Below are 16,817 nucleotides of genomic sequence, written 5' to 3'. Positions count from 1 at the left end.
CAGGGATTGGACTGCTGAGGACTGGGGTAAAGTCATTTTCTCTAATGAATCCCCTTTCCGATTGTTTGGGGCATCCAGAAAAAAGCTTGTCCAGAGAAGACAAGGTGAGCGCTACCATCAGTCCTGTGTCATGCCAACAGTAAAGCATCCTGAGACCATTCATGTGTGGGGTTGCTTCTCAGCCAAGGGAGTGGGCTCACTCACAGTTTTGCTTAAGAACACATCCATGAATAAAGAATGGTACCAACACATCCTCCGAGAGCAACTTCTCCCAACCATCCAAGAACAGTTTGGTGACGAACAATGCCTTTTCCAGCATGATGGAGCACCTTGCCATAAGGCAAAAGTGATAACTAAGTGGCTCGGGGAACAAAACATTGAAATGTTGGGTCCATGGCCAGGAAACTCCCCAGACCTTAATCCCATTGAGAACTTGTGGTCAATCCTCAAGAGGCAGGTGGACAAACAAAAACCCACAAATTCTGATAGACTCCAAGCATTGATTATGCAAGAATGGGCTGCCATCAGTCAGGATGTGGCCCAGAAGTTAATTGACAGCATGCCAGGGCGGATTGCAGAGGTCTTGAAAAAGAAGGGTCAACACTGCAAATATTGACTCTTTGCATAAACTTAATGTAATTGACAATAAGAGCCTTTGACACTTATGGGATGCTTGTAATTATACTTCAGTCAGTATACCATAGTAACATCTGACAAAAATATCTAAAAACACTGAAGCAGCAAACTTTGCGAAGACCAATACTTGTGTCATTCTCAAAAATGTTGACTATGACTGTACCCTCTATATTCACCTCTATATTCAAAAGCATTTATTAAAAGAAGAATTGCTATGTTAACGTATGCCAATAATATTGTCGAGCCAGGAAAAGTAGCCTAGAGCCATGCGCCACTAGGTCTATAAGGTGCCATTGAAGCAAGCGTCAGGACACGTTTCACGATCGGGCAGTTAGATTTTTCTCCAACTTTCCCCCACAGTATGCGGAATCGTTCTAGGTCTGCTTCTTGCTGCAGCTGTGACTTCTCAATGGAGATCATTGTAGCAACGACACGTAGTTGGAGCTAGGGAGCTGAGCAGCACGGTTATTGCAATCACGTTGAGCGCGCCGCTGTCTGTGACAGTGGCATCATCCCGACTGTGTGAGAGAGAGAGAGAGAGAGGAAGACATCAAACGACAGTAGTGGTAAGCGGAGGTTTATAAGATGTTACAGCGCGGCTTTCTCAACACTTCAGCTGTGGCAGTGCCTTTACAATGTGTTGGATTCTTTTGTGGAGCGTTGGCTATGTGATTGCGAGTTCCTTTTGAGTGCGTTCCAGAGAGGAAAAGGTATGAACTGCTATTCACTTTATACGCTAATTAACTGTCAAAGGGGTGCGATTTTAATGCGTTGGATATTTTATGAATTCTAGTGAATTTCTTTGACACAAATGTTCTGTATGCATTAAAAAAGTGTTTCTTCAAAACTCTGACTGGATATGGCTATATTCTCACCAGAAATTGCCCTGAAGAAATCAAGAATAAAACAAATTGGAATATTTTCAAATCCGAAAAGATCTGTTTTGCCTAACCTATTTCTCCATAAAGTATGTAGCCTATGACAGTGATGTTTATTGCGGATTTATGATTGCATATGATAGTGAGGCCTCTAATGATAATAAAAAAGCATCGTTGGTTAATTAATTAGTATTCTGTATAATATAAGGCTGTATAATTATGGATAGGGTTTAAACTGCGGCTCATGTCAATGTTTTATTAATTTAAACTTTGTATATTAACCGAGTTACTATTTTACATTACTTTTTGGACGAATGGGAACTATCATTAATACTTAAATGTACGCTAGCTACATTTTCAGTTTATCAGCACACTTTTGAGTGACACTTTGGGTTTCATAATAAATATAGGCAGTCATATGTCAGATAATGGGGACGGTTAACTCTTGCCGATATGAAATTACAAAGTATCTCTCCGTATCGAACATCTCTGCATCGTTCATCAGTCGAGTCAATGATAGTGCGGTCTGAATAACGGAACCGGTCCTCCAGGTCCAGCGTGTAGGGTCTCTTTTGTCCACTGGGTGGCGTGGATGATAATAGCCTATAGTTTAGTAGGCAATGCAAACGTATTTTCACGATTTCAGTTATCTCATCAAAATCGATTAATAATAGCAAGTTTTTGGGCTTATTCAGCAGTGTTTACCCGATTAAGTAGAATCCTGTTAAGAAATATTGTTATAAGTATCATTTATATTCCTAAAACATAAGTTGAAAATGATACTGTTGCTGCTTCCTGTCATAATGGATTTTTGATTTACAGCCCAATGTCAAAACACTGGTTTTAAATGTACAAATTCATAATCAATATGCTGAAATAGGTCGTGATATTTTGAAGACCATAACATACAAATTACAATTTACACATACTGTATGCTGCTAAATTAGTACCTATAGTATAAACTGCACAGCATCAACATTTGCCAAGCCTCCTGGAGTTGATTAGCTTGTTCTACTGTAGTCAATAGCACGTGCAAATTAATAACTCGAATCGATATTGTATTAAAATAAAAAAATCAATGGAACTGGGACAATAACAGCAGCCACATGTACCGTTTGCTCTCTTCTAAAAGACAAACACTCTTATCCAGGGCGACTTACAGGAGCAATCAGGATTAAGTGCCTTGCTCAAGGGCATATCGACCGACGTTTTACCTAGTCAAGTGGGGGATTCAAACCAGCGACCTTTTGGTTATTGACCTAACGCTCGTAAACGCTAGGCTACAAACCATAACGAACTTGGGTGAACTACATATACCTGTCGATAGATGAGAATATGTAGGAAAATATTTATGGTAGATGGCCAATACGAAATAGGAAACGCAAGACTTTTTTGCCTGGATAATTTCAACGAATCATCACCTCATAGGTAGTTCTACATAGTGACACATGTTGTCTTTTTCATAGCTGACTGTCAAATCTGTGTATTTGCTTGTGGCCAGCGACATTTATGCAGAGAGTGCTCCGAATTATTTGTGACATTCCAGTTTGAAAATGAAAACCGCTTTCTAACATGCTGACCAAACCGGCTCCATGCCTGCGTCATTGTGCGCAAGTTGATTTTGTCTATAGCCCACCAGACACATTCATGACACACAGGTTAAAATACCAAAAGCAACTGTAAACCAACTATATTCATCTGGGGACAGGTTGAAACACACTTGAACAATTCATGGACATTTATCTAGCATGCTGTTGCTAGCTAATTTGTCCTGGGAGATAAACATTGGGTTGTTATTTTACCTGAAATGCATATGGTCCTTTTACCCATTTTATCACACAAAATCGTGTGTTCTCTACTCCGACAATTAATCCACAAATAAAAGGGGAAACCTAGTTAGCTTTAAGTTAGTTTTCTTTGATTCATCTCTCCTCATTCATTTTTCTTCTTTGCAGATTTTATATGGCGGTTGGCAACCTACTTTAAGATGCATTAACGCCACCAACTGGACTGGAGTGTGGACCTTGTTCATCTTTCAGTCACCCACGTGTGTAGGTGTACATTTATTTTGCAACGCTCCGCCACTCAACGCTGCCGGTTTGGTCAGCATATCAGTCCTGCGATGGACAGGCGCGTATGATAAAACCAACAGTACCAAACGAAAGATATTCGTCAGTTTAAAGCAAAAGTATGTGTAATTCCACTCAATTGTGTGTGGTGAAAATGCAAGCTTGTGTAAGGTAGTAAGACAAACCGTCTACATTAGTGAAATTAGCGCAATATAAAAAATAATTTTATGGCAAAATAATTCTACATGTCAGTTTAAGATTATGTGATATGTTGCCCACTCAAATATGTTTCTCACTCATTTAACACAATTCAACAGGGCGCTCTAGACTAGATCCTCCGCAGTGTCTGTTCAGTAGGCTGAACGTTCAACATCCCTTGTTCTAGCAACATATGAGCTCAAGTCATTCGATTTAAGATCCAACTCTTCTGATTGGGGGGAATGCAAAGTCAACATTTATGTTTGAATAACATATGTTAAATATACAATATATTATGTAGGCCCTATGCCTACAAATTGAGATGTCTAAGAAGTTTAATTAATTATAATTGTATTTAACAATGTAAGACAATACTTTCTAAATATATTAGGCTGCAATGTTTCTTGAGGTGTTTCTTCCCAAACAGATCGTTGTTGTTTTATTTATTTTTCTAACGTCGGCCTGTAAGGTTGTGTATTGACGCTGCTGTGCGGATCTGTTCATTAGTCGGGCTGAGCGTGAACAACAAGACATGATTGAGGGTGATGAGGTAGTCCAGTTTTTTGCCCGGCGGTAGGGCATGATAAGCGATCCCGGCGGAGGCACTGCTTCACATGTTGATTATGTCCCTAATACCACCCTAATGTCCTAATAGAGATGCTAATACGGTGTGTGTGTGTGTGTGTGTGTGTGTGCCATATCCCTTACAAAAAAAAAAAGATTGCAGTTTTGAAACTGCAGTAAAAGTGCAGTAACCGCAGTCAACTGTGGTATTTTGGACGCAGTGATTGCAGAATGACTGCAGTGTACTAGTTATACTGCACTGTAACTGCAATTACGCTGCAAAAAAATTAAAAAATAAATGTTATTTTGGACGCAGTTATATTGCACACGGACTGCAATCTTTTTTCGTAAGGGATGTCTTGTAGAAAAGATATAGGCCTATGATAAATAAACATGTTATCAACAAGTAGAATCACGTTGCTCCTGGAAATAAATTAACAGGCTCACCATTTCAAATAGGATAGTTGGTGACATGTTATTAGCAATAAGCCTGTTGTTTTTAATAGTTTTTTAAAAGCTCTGAGGGGTGGCCAGTCCCCTTCTAGCTGTGCCGGGTGGAGATGATAAGTTAATGTGTTAAATAAGAAGCACATCAAGTGGCATACCCACAGGGCAAAATGACTAGGTTATATTTAATGGTGTTGGTTAATGCCCTCAGGGAAAAAGCTAGAAGGTGATGGGGTGATGTTTTATTTAGTCATTACTTTGAGAGATGGTTTGAAATATATTTATTAAAGATTTTGCAAGAATCAATCCAAAATAGGTTAATTAATTGGTTAGGGTGGGTTCTGGTCTTTATCATCATGCGTTTCCATAAGCTATGTCTCCAAAGTGTTTCTCAACCACATGCATGGTAACTTCTGCCTCAGTCTCTCTCTCTACCGCAATAAAAGAGCTGAAAATTGAGTCAGCTTGCGATAATAATGAGGCCATATGTTACCAGTCACTGCCCGCGCTGTGCTTGATGTCCAGATGCCAGGAGCAGCGTACACTCTCTGCGTTTTGAGCGTTCTGTCCCCAGCGGAGGCTGCGGTCGTTCCCACAGCAGGGGCTTGTGCTCTAGACGCCTGTGTTTTGCACGTCGCTTCGAGTGAGCTCTCTGGCTCTAGCGAATGATTTGAGGAGAGTAGAGAAGAGGGGAGATACCGTAGTGAGAGAGGGGAAGGAGGGGTTGATATGGAGGGATGGCGGTTGTGCAAGCGCTGTTTTAAGTGCGCTCTCCTCTGGGCTCAGTGGATTTTACAGTTGCTAGTCACGGCGGGAAGCGCGCGCTTGCCGCCTGTGCAACTCGCGTCAGATGGCACGAGAGTCTATTGAGACTTCATCATCCTGTCTCAGTCCATTTGGGCGAGCCGAAGTGCCAATAACGACAGCGGGCATATTTCCGGACCGGGATGAAAAATAAGTGGGGGAGAGAAATGAGGGGAGGAGGGGGAGAGAAAGAGGGGAGGAGGGTAGAGAATGAGGGAGGAGGGGGAGAGAAAGAGAGGAGGAGGGTGAGAGAAAGAGGGGAGGAGGGGAGAGAAAGAGAGGGAGGAGGGGAGAAAAAGAGGTGAGGAGGGAGAGAAAGAGGTGAGGAGGGAGAGGAGAGAAAGAGGTGAGGAGGGAGAGAAAGAGGTGAGGAGGGAGAGAAAGAGGTGAGGAGGGAAGAGAAAGAGGGGAGGAGGGAGAGAGGAAAGAGGGGAGGAGGGATAGAAAGAGGGAGGAGGGGGAGAGAAAGAGGGGAGGAGGGGGAGAGAAGAGGGGGAGGAGGGAGGAGGGAGGGAAAGAGGGGAGGAGGGGAGAGAAAGAGGGGAGGAGGGGGAGAGAAAGAGGGGGAGGAGGGGAGAGAAAGAGGGGAGGAGGGGAGAGAAAGAGGGAGGAGGGGAGAGAAAGAGGGGAGGAGGGGAGAGAAAGAGGGAGGAGGGGAGGAGGGAGAGAGAGAGAGGGAGGAGGGAGAGAAAGAGGGAGGAGGGGAGAGAAAGAGGGGAGGAGGGAGAGAGAGAGAGGGAGGAGGGAGAGAAAGAGGGGAGGAGGGGAGAGAAAGAGGAGGAGGGGGAGAGAAAGAGGGAGGAGGGGAGAGAAAGAGGGGAGGAGGGGGAGAGAAAGAGGGGAGGAGGGGGAGAGAAAGAGGGGAGGAGGGGAGAGAAAGAGGGGAGGAGGGAGAGAAAGAGGGGAGGAGGGGAGAGAAAGAGGGGAGGAGGGGGAGAGAAAGAGGGGAGGAGGGGAGAGAAAGAGGGGAGGAGGGGGAGAGAAAGAGGGGAGGAGGGGAGAGAAAGAGGGGAGGAGGGGAGAGAAAGAGGGGAGGAGGGGAGAGAAAGAGGGGAGGAGGGGAGAGAAAGAGGGAGGAGGGGGAGAGAAAGAGGGGGGAGGGGAGAGAAAGAGGGGAGGGGGGGAGAGAATGAGGGGAGGAGGGGAGAGAAAGAGGGGAGGAGGGGGATAGAACGAGGGGAGGAGGGGAGAGAACGAGGGGAGGATGGGAGAGAAAGAGAGGAGGAGGGGGAGAGAAAGAGGGGAGGAGGGGGAGAGAACGAGGGGAGGAGGGGGAGAGAAAGAGAAGAGGAGCGGGAGGGCAAAGAGAAAATAAAAGACTACTTTCCTCACTGCATACAGTGCTTCAAATAGCAACAACCGCAATAGCCTTCTTTGTTGCTTTCACACGGTGAGTCACGCAGCAGGCTTACACACACACAAACACACAAACACGCAACCCCCCCCACACACACACACAGAGAAAAGGGTTGTCAAGTCTGCTTTGAGCTGTGAGAGTGAGGCAGTGATATGGCTACTGAGATCTTGGCCTGGGAGACCCATGGTGCCCTTGTGTGCACTGTGTACACACCAGCGAAGAGAGAAGATTATTGGTTGTGTGTGTGTGTGTGTGTTTGTTTGTTTGTGTGTGTGTGTAGGGGGTGAAGGGGGGTTGGACACTCGTTGGCAAATGTTTGGGGGGTCTAGTGAGACCCAGCTGCTGAATAAAAGATAAACGTACAGCTAGGCTGCATCCCAAATGGCTCCTCATTCTTTAGACCAGGGCCCATGGGGCTGGCATTCAATCCCATCACACTTTGTCTGCTTTTTAAAGGCCTTTGCAGACACCGCATTCATGGTAAAAGCTGCACATGTCGGCTCAATTGGATAGAACCTTTATTAAATGGCGCATAGCCGACAAAGCGCGATCAGATTGAATCCCAGCCCTAGCACTGGTTTTTGAACCCACGATCCTTGGAGCCAGAGCGTGGTCAGGTCTGGTAGTCAGGTCCATTCAGGTCTGGTAGTCAGGTCCAGTCAGGTCTGGTAGTCAGGTCTGGTAGTCAGGTCCATTCAGGTCTGGTAGTCAGGTCTGGTAGTCAGGTCTGGTAGTCAGGTCTGGTAGTCAGGTCTGGTAGTCAGGTCCAGTCAGGTCTGGTAGTCAGGTCCAGTCAGGTCTGGTAGTCAGGTCCAGTCAGGTCTGGTAGTCAGGTCTGGTAGTCAGGTCTGGTAGTCAGGTCCAGTCAGGTCTGGTAGTCAGGTCTGGTAGTCAGGTCTGGTAGTCAGGTCTGGTAGTCAGGTCTGGTAGTCAGGTCTGGTAGTCAGGTCTGGTAGTCAGGTCCAGTCAGGTCTGGTAGTCAGGTCCAGTCAGGTCTGGTAGTCAGGTCTGGTAGTCAGGTCCAGTCAGGTCTGGTAGTCAGGTCTGGTAGTCAGGTCCAGTCAGGTCTGGTAGTCAGGTCTGGTAGTCAGGTCTGGTAGTCAGGTCTGGTAGTCAGGTCTGGTAGTCAGGTCCAGTCAGGTCTGGTAGTCAGGTCCAGTCAGGTCTGGTAGTCAGGTCCAGTCAGGTCTGGTAGTCAGGTCTGGTAGTCAGGTCCAGTCAGGTCTGGTAGTCAGGTCCAGTCAGGTCTGGTAGTCAGGTCTGGTAGTCAGGTCCATTCAGGTCTGGTAGTCAGGTCTGGTAGTCAGGTCTGGTAGTCAGGTCTGGTAGTCAGGTCTGGTAGTCAGGTCCAGTCAGGTCTGGTAGTCAGGTCCAGTCAGGTCTGGTAGTCAGGTCTGGTAGTCAGGTCCAGTCAGGTCTGGTAGTCAGGTCTGGTAGTCAGGTCCAGTCAGGTCTGGTAGTCAGGTCTGGTAGTCAGGTCTGGTAGTCAGGTCTGGTAGTCAGGTCTGGTAGTCAGGTCTGGTAGTCAGGTCTGGTAGTCAGGTCTGGTAGTCAGGTCTGGTAGTCAGGTCTGGTAGTCAGGTCCAGTAGTCAGGTCCAGTCAGGTCCAGTCAGGTCACATTTAAACTCACAATTCCTGACATTTAATCCTAGTAAAAATTCCTTGTCTTAGGTCAGTTAGGATCACAACTTTATTTTAAGAATATGAAATATCAGAATAATAGTAGAGAAAGTGATTTATTTCAGCTTTTATTTATTTCGTCGCATTCCCAGTGGGTCAGAAGTTTACATACACTCAATTAGTATTTGGTAGCATTGCCTTTAAATTGTTTAACTTGGGTCAAACGTTTTGGGTAGCCTTCCACAAGCTTCCCACAATAAGTTGGGTGATTTTGGCCCATTCCTCCTGACAGAGCTGGTGTAACTGAGTCAGGTTTGTAGGCCTCCTTGCTTGCACACGCTTTTTCAGTTCTGCCCACAAATGTTCTATAGGATTGAGGTCAGGGCTTTGTGATGGCCACTCCAAAACCTTGACTTTGTTGTCCTTAAGCCATTTTGCCACAACTTTGGAAGTATGCTTGGGGTCATTGTCCATTTGGAAGACCCATTTGCGACCAAGCTATAACTTCCTGACTGATGTCTTGAGATGTTGCTTTCATATATCTACATTATTTTCCTTCCTCATGATGCCATCTATTTTGTGAAGTGCACCAGTCCCTCCTGCAGCAAAGCACCCCCACAGCATGATGCTGCCACCTCCTTGCTTCACAGCTGGGATGGTGTTCTTCGGCTCGCAAGCCTTCCCCTTTTTCCTCCAAACATAACGATGGTCATTATGGCCAAACCGTTCTATTTTTGTTTCATCAGACCAAAGGACATTTCTCCAAAAAGTACGATCTTCGTCCCCATGTGCAGTTGCAAACCGTAGTCTGGCTATTTTATGGCGGTTTTGGAGCAGTGGCTTCTTCCTTGCCTTTCAGGTTATGTCGATATAGGACTCGTTTTACTATGGATATAGATCATTTTGTACCTGTTTCCTCCAGCATCTTCATAATATCCTTTGCTGTTGTTCTGGGATTGATTTGCACTTTTCGCTCCAAAGTACGTTCATCTCTAGGAGACCTCCAATTGACTAAAATGATGTCAATTAGCCTATCAGAAGCCATGACATCGTTTTCTGGAATTTTCCAAGATGTTTAAAGGCACAGTCAACTTAGTGTATTTAAACTTCTGACCCACTGGAATTTTGATACAGTGAATTATACATTTAAAAAATATGTCTGTAAACAAGTTCTGGAACAATTACTTGTGTCATGCACAAAGTAGATGTCCTAACCGACTTGCCAAAACTATAGTTTGTTAACAAGAAATTTGTGGAGTGGTTGAAAAACCAGTTTTAATGACTCCAACCTAAGTTTGTGTAAACTTCAAACTTCAACTGTAAATCAGCTGTGTAGTGCTAGGGCAAAAAAACGAACCGTGCACCCAGCGGACCCAGGACCGAGTTTGGGAAACACTGATCTAGAATAGTAAAACATTATTCACATGGATGGCCCCAGCAGGAATTCACTATCTACACCTTGTTGCAAGCACCACACCTATACCAACTGAGCCAAACAGGAATAGAATAGTGAGACATTATCTGATAATCTAGGTGGTAATTTCCTGTGTCACTGCCAATAGCTGTTTAGCTTTACTTGAACTCTTCAGTTCTTCAATTCAACAGACTGTATGTTTAAAGAGAAGACATCTAGTCAGTTACTAAGCTGCTTGTAATAACTCTCTGTAAAGTGAGGCTTATAAAAGAGATTAGAGGGTTTAGATAAGACATTTCCCCTTCATGCATCACCTTATAAGGGCTGCAGCGTGTGGGAAGAAAGAGGGACATGAGAGAGAGAGAGGGAGGGAGGGAGAGGGAGGGGAGGGAGAGGGAGGGGAGGGAGAGGGAGAGGGAGGGAGAGGGAGGGGAGGGAGAGGGAGGGGAGGGAGAGGGAGAGGGAGGGAGAGGGAGGGAGAGGGAGGGAGAGGGAGAGGGAGGGAGGGAGAGGGAGAGGGAGGGGAGGGGGAGGGAGAGGGAGGGAGAGGGAGAGAGGGAGAGGGAGAGGGAGGGAGAGGGAGGGAGGGAGAGGGGGAGAGGGAGGGAGAGGGAGGGGGAGGGAGAGGGAGGGAGAGGGAGGGAGAGGGAGGGGAGGGAGAGGAGGGAGAGGAGGGAGGGAGGGAGGGAGGAGGGAGGGAGGGAGGGAGGGAGGGAGGGAGGGAGGGGAGGGAGGGAGGGAGGGAGGGGGAGGAGGGAGGGAGGGAGGGAGGGAGGGAGGGAGGGAGGGGAGGGGGAGGGAGGGAGAGGGAGGGAGAGGGAGAGGAGGGAGAGGGAGGGGAGGGAGGGAGGGAGGAGGGAGGGAGGGAGGGAGAGGGAGGGAGAGGGAGAGGGAGGGAGAGGGAGGGAGGGAGGGAGGGAGAGGGAGGGAGGGAGAGGGAGGGAGGAGGGAGAGGGAGGGAGAGGAAGGGAGAGGGAGGGAGAGGTAGGGAGAGGGAGGGAGAGGGAGGGAGGGGAGGGAGGGAGAGGGAGGGAGAGGGAGGGGGAGGGAGGGAGGGAGAGGGGAGGGGGGAAGAGAAAGAGAGAGAGGCAGAGAGAGAGAGAGGGAGGGAGGGAGAGGGAGGGGAGGGAGGGAGAGGGAGGGAGAGGGAGGGAGAGGTAGAGGGGAGGGGGAAGAGAAAGAGAGAGAGGCAGAGAGAGAGAGAGGGAGGGAGGGAGAGGGAGGGGAGGGAGGGAGGGAGAGGGAGGGAGAGAGGGAGGGAGAGGTAGAGGGGAGGGGGAAGAGAAAGAGAGAGAGGCAGAGAGAGAGAGAGGGAGGGAGGGAGAGGGAGGGGGGAGGGAGAGGGAGGGAGAGGGAGAGGGGAGGGGGAAGAAAAAGAGAGAGAGGCAGAGAGAGAGAGAGGGAGGGAGGGAGAGGGAGGGGAGGGAGGGAGAGGGAGGGAGAGGGAGGGAGAGGTAGAGGGGGGGGGAAGAGAAAGAGAGAGAGGCAGAGAGAGAGAGAGGGAGGGAGGGAGAGGGAGGGGGAGGGATGGAGAGGGAGGGAGAGGGAGGGAGAGGGAGAGGGGAGGGGGAAGAGAAAGAGAGAGAGGCGTAGAGGCAGAGAGTGAAAACGGAGGCAGGGAGAGAGAGAGAGGGGTAGAGGCAGAGGGGAGGGGGAAGAGAAAGAGAGAGAGGGAGGGAGGGAGAGGGAGGGAGAGGTAGAGGGGAGGGGGAAGAGAAAGAGAGAGAGGGAGGGAGGGAGAGGGAGGGAGAGGTAGAGGGAGGGGGAGAGAAAGAGAGAGAGGGAGGGAGGGAGAGGGAGGGAGAGGTAGAGGGGAGGGGGAAGAGAAAGAGAGAGAGGGAGGGAGGGAGAGGGAGGGAGAGGTAGAGGGGAGGGGGAAGAGAAAGAGAGAGAGAGGGAGGGAGAGGGAGGGAGAGGTAGAGGGGAGGGGGAAGAGAAAGAGAGAGAGAGGGAGGGAGAGGGAGGGAGAGGTAGAGGGGAGGGGGAAGAGAAAGAGAGAGAGGCGTAGAGGCAGAGAGTGAAAAACGGAGGCAGGGAGAGAGAGAGAGGCGTAGAGGCAGAGAGTGAAAAACGGAGGCAGGGAGTGAAAAAACTGAGGCAGGAAGAGAGAGAGAAAGAGAGAGAGAGGGGGGTAGAGGCAGAGAGTGAAAAACAGAGGCAGGGACAGAAAGAGAGAGAGAGGGGGATAGAGGCAGAGAGTGAAAAACAGAGGCAGGGACAGAAAGAGAGAGAGAGGGGGGTAGGGGCAGAGAGTGAAAAACGGAGGCAGGAAGAGAGAGAGAAAGAGAGAGAGAGGGGGGTAGAGGCAGAGTGAAAAACGGAGGCAGGGAGTGAAAAACGGAGGCAGGGAGAGAGAGGCGGGGGGGTGATCAAAGAGAATGGCATAAATTCACCTCTGAACCAAGGGCCTTGTTAATGGTGAGGAGAGTCTACGTGGGTTTATGTCAACGCATCTTCCAGAGTTAATATACTGCATTTCAAACTTCTAAACAGCTAAATTTGAACCCCCATGTCGAACCAAATACGATACGTCCCTGTCAGCCGTCAGTCAAACTGCACAATAACAGTGCTGTCATTCACTCGTTAAACCAAGGGTTAAGTTTAGGCATTCCTTCCGAGAAGTTAGGGTTAAGGTATTTTCCGGGGATTAAGGTTAGAGGTAAGGTTTGGGTTTAAAAACAAATAAATAAATAAATGCCTAGCACTGGGATTGAACCCGTGATGAACGTCATGTTTCAGCATGATATCGATGCCATAATTCACTGGATCTTGGGTTTGTTTATCTATGTAGATACTGTTCATTGCATCAAGAGAGAAAAACGTGACAAACATCATGTAGGGGTGCAAGATTCTGGTCATGAAATTTCCCAAAATCCCCAGGTTTTCCCAAAATCCCAGACACTATGGATCTCAAGACCAGACACTATGGATCTCAAAACCAGACACTATGGATCTCAAGAACAGACACTATGGATCACAAGACCAGACACTATGGATCTCAAAACCAGACACTATGGATCTCAAGACCAGACACTATGGATCTCAGAAACTATGGCTCTCAAGAATGGACACTATGGATCTCAAGACCAGACACTATGGATCTCAAAACCAGACACTATGGATCTCAAAACCAGACACTATGGATCTCAAGACCAGACACTATGGATCTCAGAAACTATGGCTCTCAAGAATGGACACTATGGATCTCAAGACCAGACACTATGGATCTCAAAACCAGACACTATGGATCTCAAAACCAGACACTATGGATCTCAAGACCAGACACTATGGATCTCAGAAACTATGGCTCTCAAGAATGGACACTATGGATCTCAAAACCAGACACTATATACACTTCCTACATGTATTGCTTTCTTAGTCTCGCTCTCTCTCCCGAGGGATACCCGCTTTAAAGGGACTGTAATTCTAGAACAGTGTTATCTATGAATAACTACTAGCTTGCACATTATAAAAATAATCATAAAATAATAATGTTTCCCTCTGTATTATTTTTAACTTTCATCTTTGAATCGTAATAAGTCTTGAGGGGAACAGTCGTGTTCAATGTTCGTCTTATTTGAACTTCAAGTTTCAAAGTTTATTTGCCACATGCACAGGATACAACAGGTGTAAAACAATGCAGTGCAATTCTTATCTTTGCCAACAATGCACTGATAGTAATAACAATATATACTGAACAAAAATATACAGTTGAAGTCGGAAGTTTACATACACTCAGGTTGGAGTCTTTAAAACTCGTTTTTCAACCACTCCACAAATATCTTGTTAACAAACTATAGCTTTGGCAAGTCGGTTAGGACATCTACTTTGTGCATGACACAAGTAATTTTTCCAACAATTGTTTACAGACAGATTAGTTCACTTATAATTCACTGTATCACAATTCCAGTGTGTCAGAAGTTTACATACACTAAGTTGACTGTGCCTTTAAACAGCTTGGAAAATTCCAGAAAATTATGTCATGGCTTTAGAAGCTTCTGATAGTCTAATTGACATCAATAAATCATTCTCTCTGCTATTATTCTGACATTTCACATTCTTAAAATAAAGTGGTGATCCTAACTGACCTAAGACAGGGAATTTTTACTAGGATTAAATGTTAGGAATTGTGAAAAACTGAGTTTAAATGTATTTGGCTAAGGTGTATGTAAACTTACGACTTCAACTGTAAACGCAACGTAACGTGTTGGTCCCGTGTTCCATGAGCTGAAATAAAAGACCCCAGAAATATTTCATATGCACAAAAAGCTTATTTCTCTCAAATCTGGGGCACAAATGTGTTTACATCTGCGGGATACTCTGAGACCAGCCACCCGGACAGCTGATAAAACTGGGGGTTTGCACAAAGGAAGAATTTCTGCACAAACTGTCAGAAACTGTCTCAGGGAAACTCATCAGCATGCTGGTTGTCCTCACCAGGGTCTTGACTTGACTGCAGTTCGGCGTCGTAACCGACTTAAGTGGGCAAATGCTCACCTTCGATGGCCAACAGAGTGCCCCATGGTGGCGGTGGGGTTATGGTATGGGCAGGCATAAGTTACGGACAACGAACACAAATGCATTTTATCAATGGCAATTTTGAATGCACGGAGATACCGTGACGAGATCCCGAGACCCATTGTTGTGCCATTCATCCGCCGCCATCACCTCATGTTTCAGCATGATATTGCACGGCCCCATGTCGCAAGGATCTGTACACAATTCCTGGAAGCTAAAAATGTCCCAGTTCTTCCACGGCCTGCATGCTCACCAGACATGTCACCCATTGAGCATATTTGGGATGCTCTGGATTGACTTGTACGACAGCGTGTTCCAGTTCCCGCCAATAATCAGCAACTTCGCACAGCCATTGAAGAGGAGCGGGACAACATTCCACAGGCCACAATCAACAGCCTGATCAACTCTATGCGAAGGAGATGTGTCGCGCTGCATGAGGCAAATGGTGGTCACACCAGATATTGACTGGTTTTCTGATCCACACCACTACCTTTCTTTTTAAAGGTATCGGTGACCAACCGATGCATATCTGTATTCCCAGTCATGTGCAATCCATAGATTACGGCGTAATGAATTTATTTCAATTGACTGATTTCCTTGTATGAACTGTAACTCAGTAAAATCTTAGAAATTGTTGCATGTTCCGTTTATATTTTTTGTTCAGCGTATATAATAATAAAAATAATATAAAGCAAATATTTAAAAAAACACATACAAGAAGTACGATATAGGTTGAAGAAACACGAGAACGTGAGTACATACAGGTCAGTGCCAGTACCTTATTCAATGTGCAGGGCTACTGGAGTGGTTGAAGTGGGTTTATATATCAAATTTGACTGGTTGTAGGATATATATGTAAACAGGACTGAAAAGTAACTGGTAGCAGGAATATATAATATAAAGTCTACACCCCCTTGAACTTTTTAACATTTTGTTGTGTCAGTGCTTCAGTCTCATGCATTTAAATAAGGATTTTAAAAAAAGTATCTACACACCATATTCCACACTTTTAAGGGGAATTTCTTTTATTGTGAAAAAAAATAAAATATATATTAAAAATAAAAAACATTTTATACCCATCCCCTGATCTGTGCCTTTCCACAACTTTGTCCCAGAGTCCTTTTGAAAGCTCCTTGGTCCTCATGGTTGAGTGTTTGCTTTGCAATTCATTACCAAGCGGAGATTACCTACAGGAACTGCTGAATCGATCCTGAGGCCAATTAACTTGGTGTGTGATTTTGAAGGTGATTGGTTACACCTGATCGAATTTAGGATTGCTATTACAAGGGGGTGGAAACTTATCCAACCAAGCTATTTCAGTTGTAATATTTAATTGATCCAAAAAAAAACTTTTTTTTTTTTACTTGGTAGTTGTGTGATATAATGTGTAGATCAATAATAAATAAAAAACCCTGATGTTAATGTACTTTAATTCAAGGTTTTAAGACAAAAAAACGATGAACATTTTTAAAAGGGAGTGTAGACTTTCTATAGGTACTGTATGCAAACAGGAGTAATAGTGACCAGTAACAGGATAAATAGATAGATACTAATGGTAATATATACATGTGAACAGGAACGTAATGCTAGTAATACGTCTAATCAATAATCATTATAGCAGCAGTGTAGGCGTGAGCGGTGGTGTGTGCAGGTGTATGTGAGTGGGTAGAAACCTGTGGATGGGCATAGAGTCAGTGTGATAGTCTGTGGGAGAGGGAGAACAATAGTTGATAGCCATTTAACAGTCTTATGGCCAGGGGATGGAAGCTGTTTAGAAGTCTGTTGGTCTGAGCCTTGATGCACCGGTACCGCCTGCCGGACGGGAGCATGGAGAACAGCTCATGTCTCGGGTGGCTGGGGTCTTTGGCAATTTTTCAGGCCTTTCTTAGACACCGCCTGGCATGTGTGCCAAGTCTAGGTCCAAAAGGCTTCTTAACAGCCATAAGACTCCTGAAGAGCTAATCAAATGGCTGCCCGGACTATTTGCACTGACCCCCCCCCCTCCATTTTTAAACAGCAAAATAATCACAAAATAGACGGCAACCAAACAGTACTGCGCCATCTTTTTCCAGACTCGGCGCCATCTTGTTCCAGACTGGGATGGGCAACTGGCTTATTATAGTATTATAGTAATCACGGTCGAATTACCGACCAGGGTGCCCCCATTGATTCTGTAAGTCACTCTCTAACAGCTAATTTCTCTCTCTGTTTTGCTGGCAAGGTGGGGGGGGGGGGTCTAGTGCCGGCTCTGACTCCATGTCTAGGTGTGGATGTTGGTACGCAGACCCGCGAGCCACTGCGACCCCTAATT

General features: G+C 46.1%; 1 protein-coding gene across 1 annotated transcript in view; it reads left to right on the top strand.

Moving 5' to 3' along the window:
- Positions 1-1,095: 1,095 nt before the first annotated feature.
- LOC121580581 (cadherin-7-like) overlaps positions 1,096-16,817 on the top strand; it is a 144,012-nt gene continuing 128,290 nt past the window's right edge. Inside the window, exon 1 of the mRNA XM_041895537.2 lies at positions 1,096-1,346. The gene's annotated coding sequence lies outside the window, so the exon portion shown is untranslated. The remainder of the gene's footprint in view (positions 1,347-16,817) is intronic.

Source organism: Coregonus clupeaformis, chromosome 14 (assembly GCF_020615455.1).
Source record: "Coregonus clupeaformis isolate EN_2021a chromosome 14, ASM2061545v1, whole genome shotgun sequence".
NCBI classification, from domain to species: Eukaryota; Metazoa; Chordata; class Actinopteri; order Salmoniformes; family Salmonidae; genus Coregonus; species Coregonus clupeaformis.
Note: the sequence above shows the minus strand (reverse complement) of the source record. Positions and strands in the feature narration are given on the sequence as shown.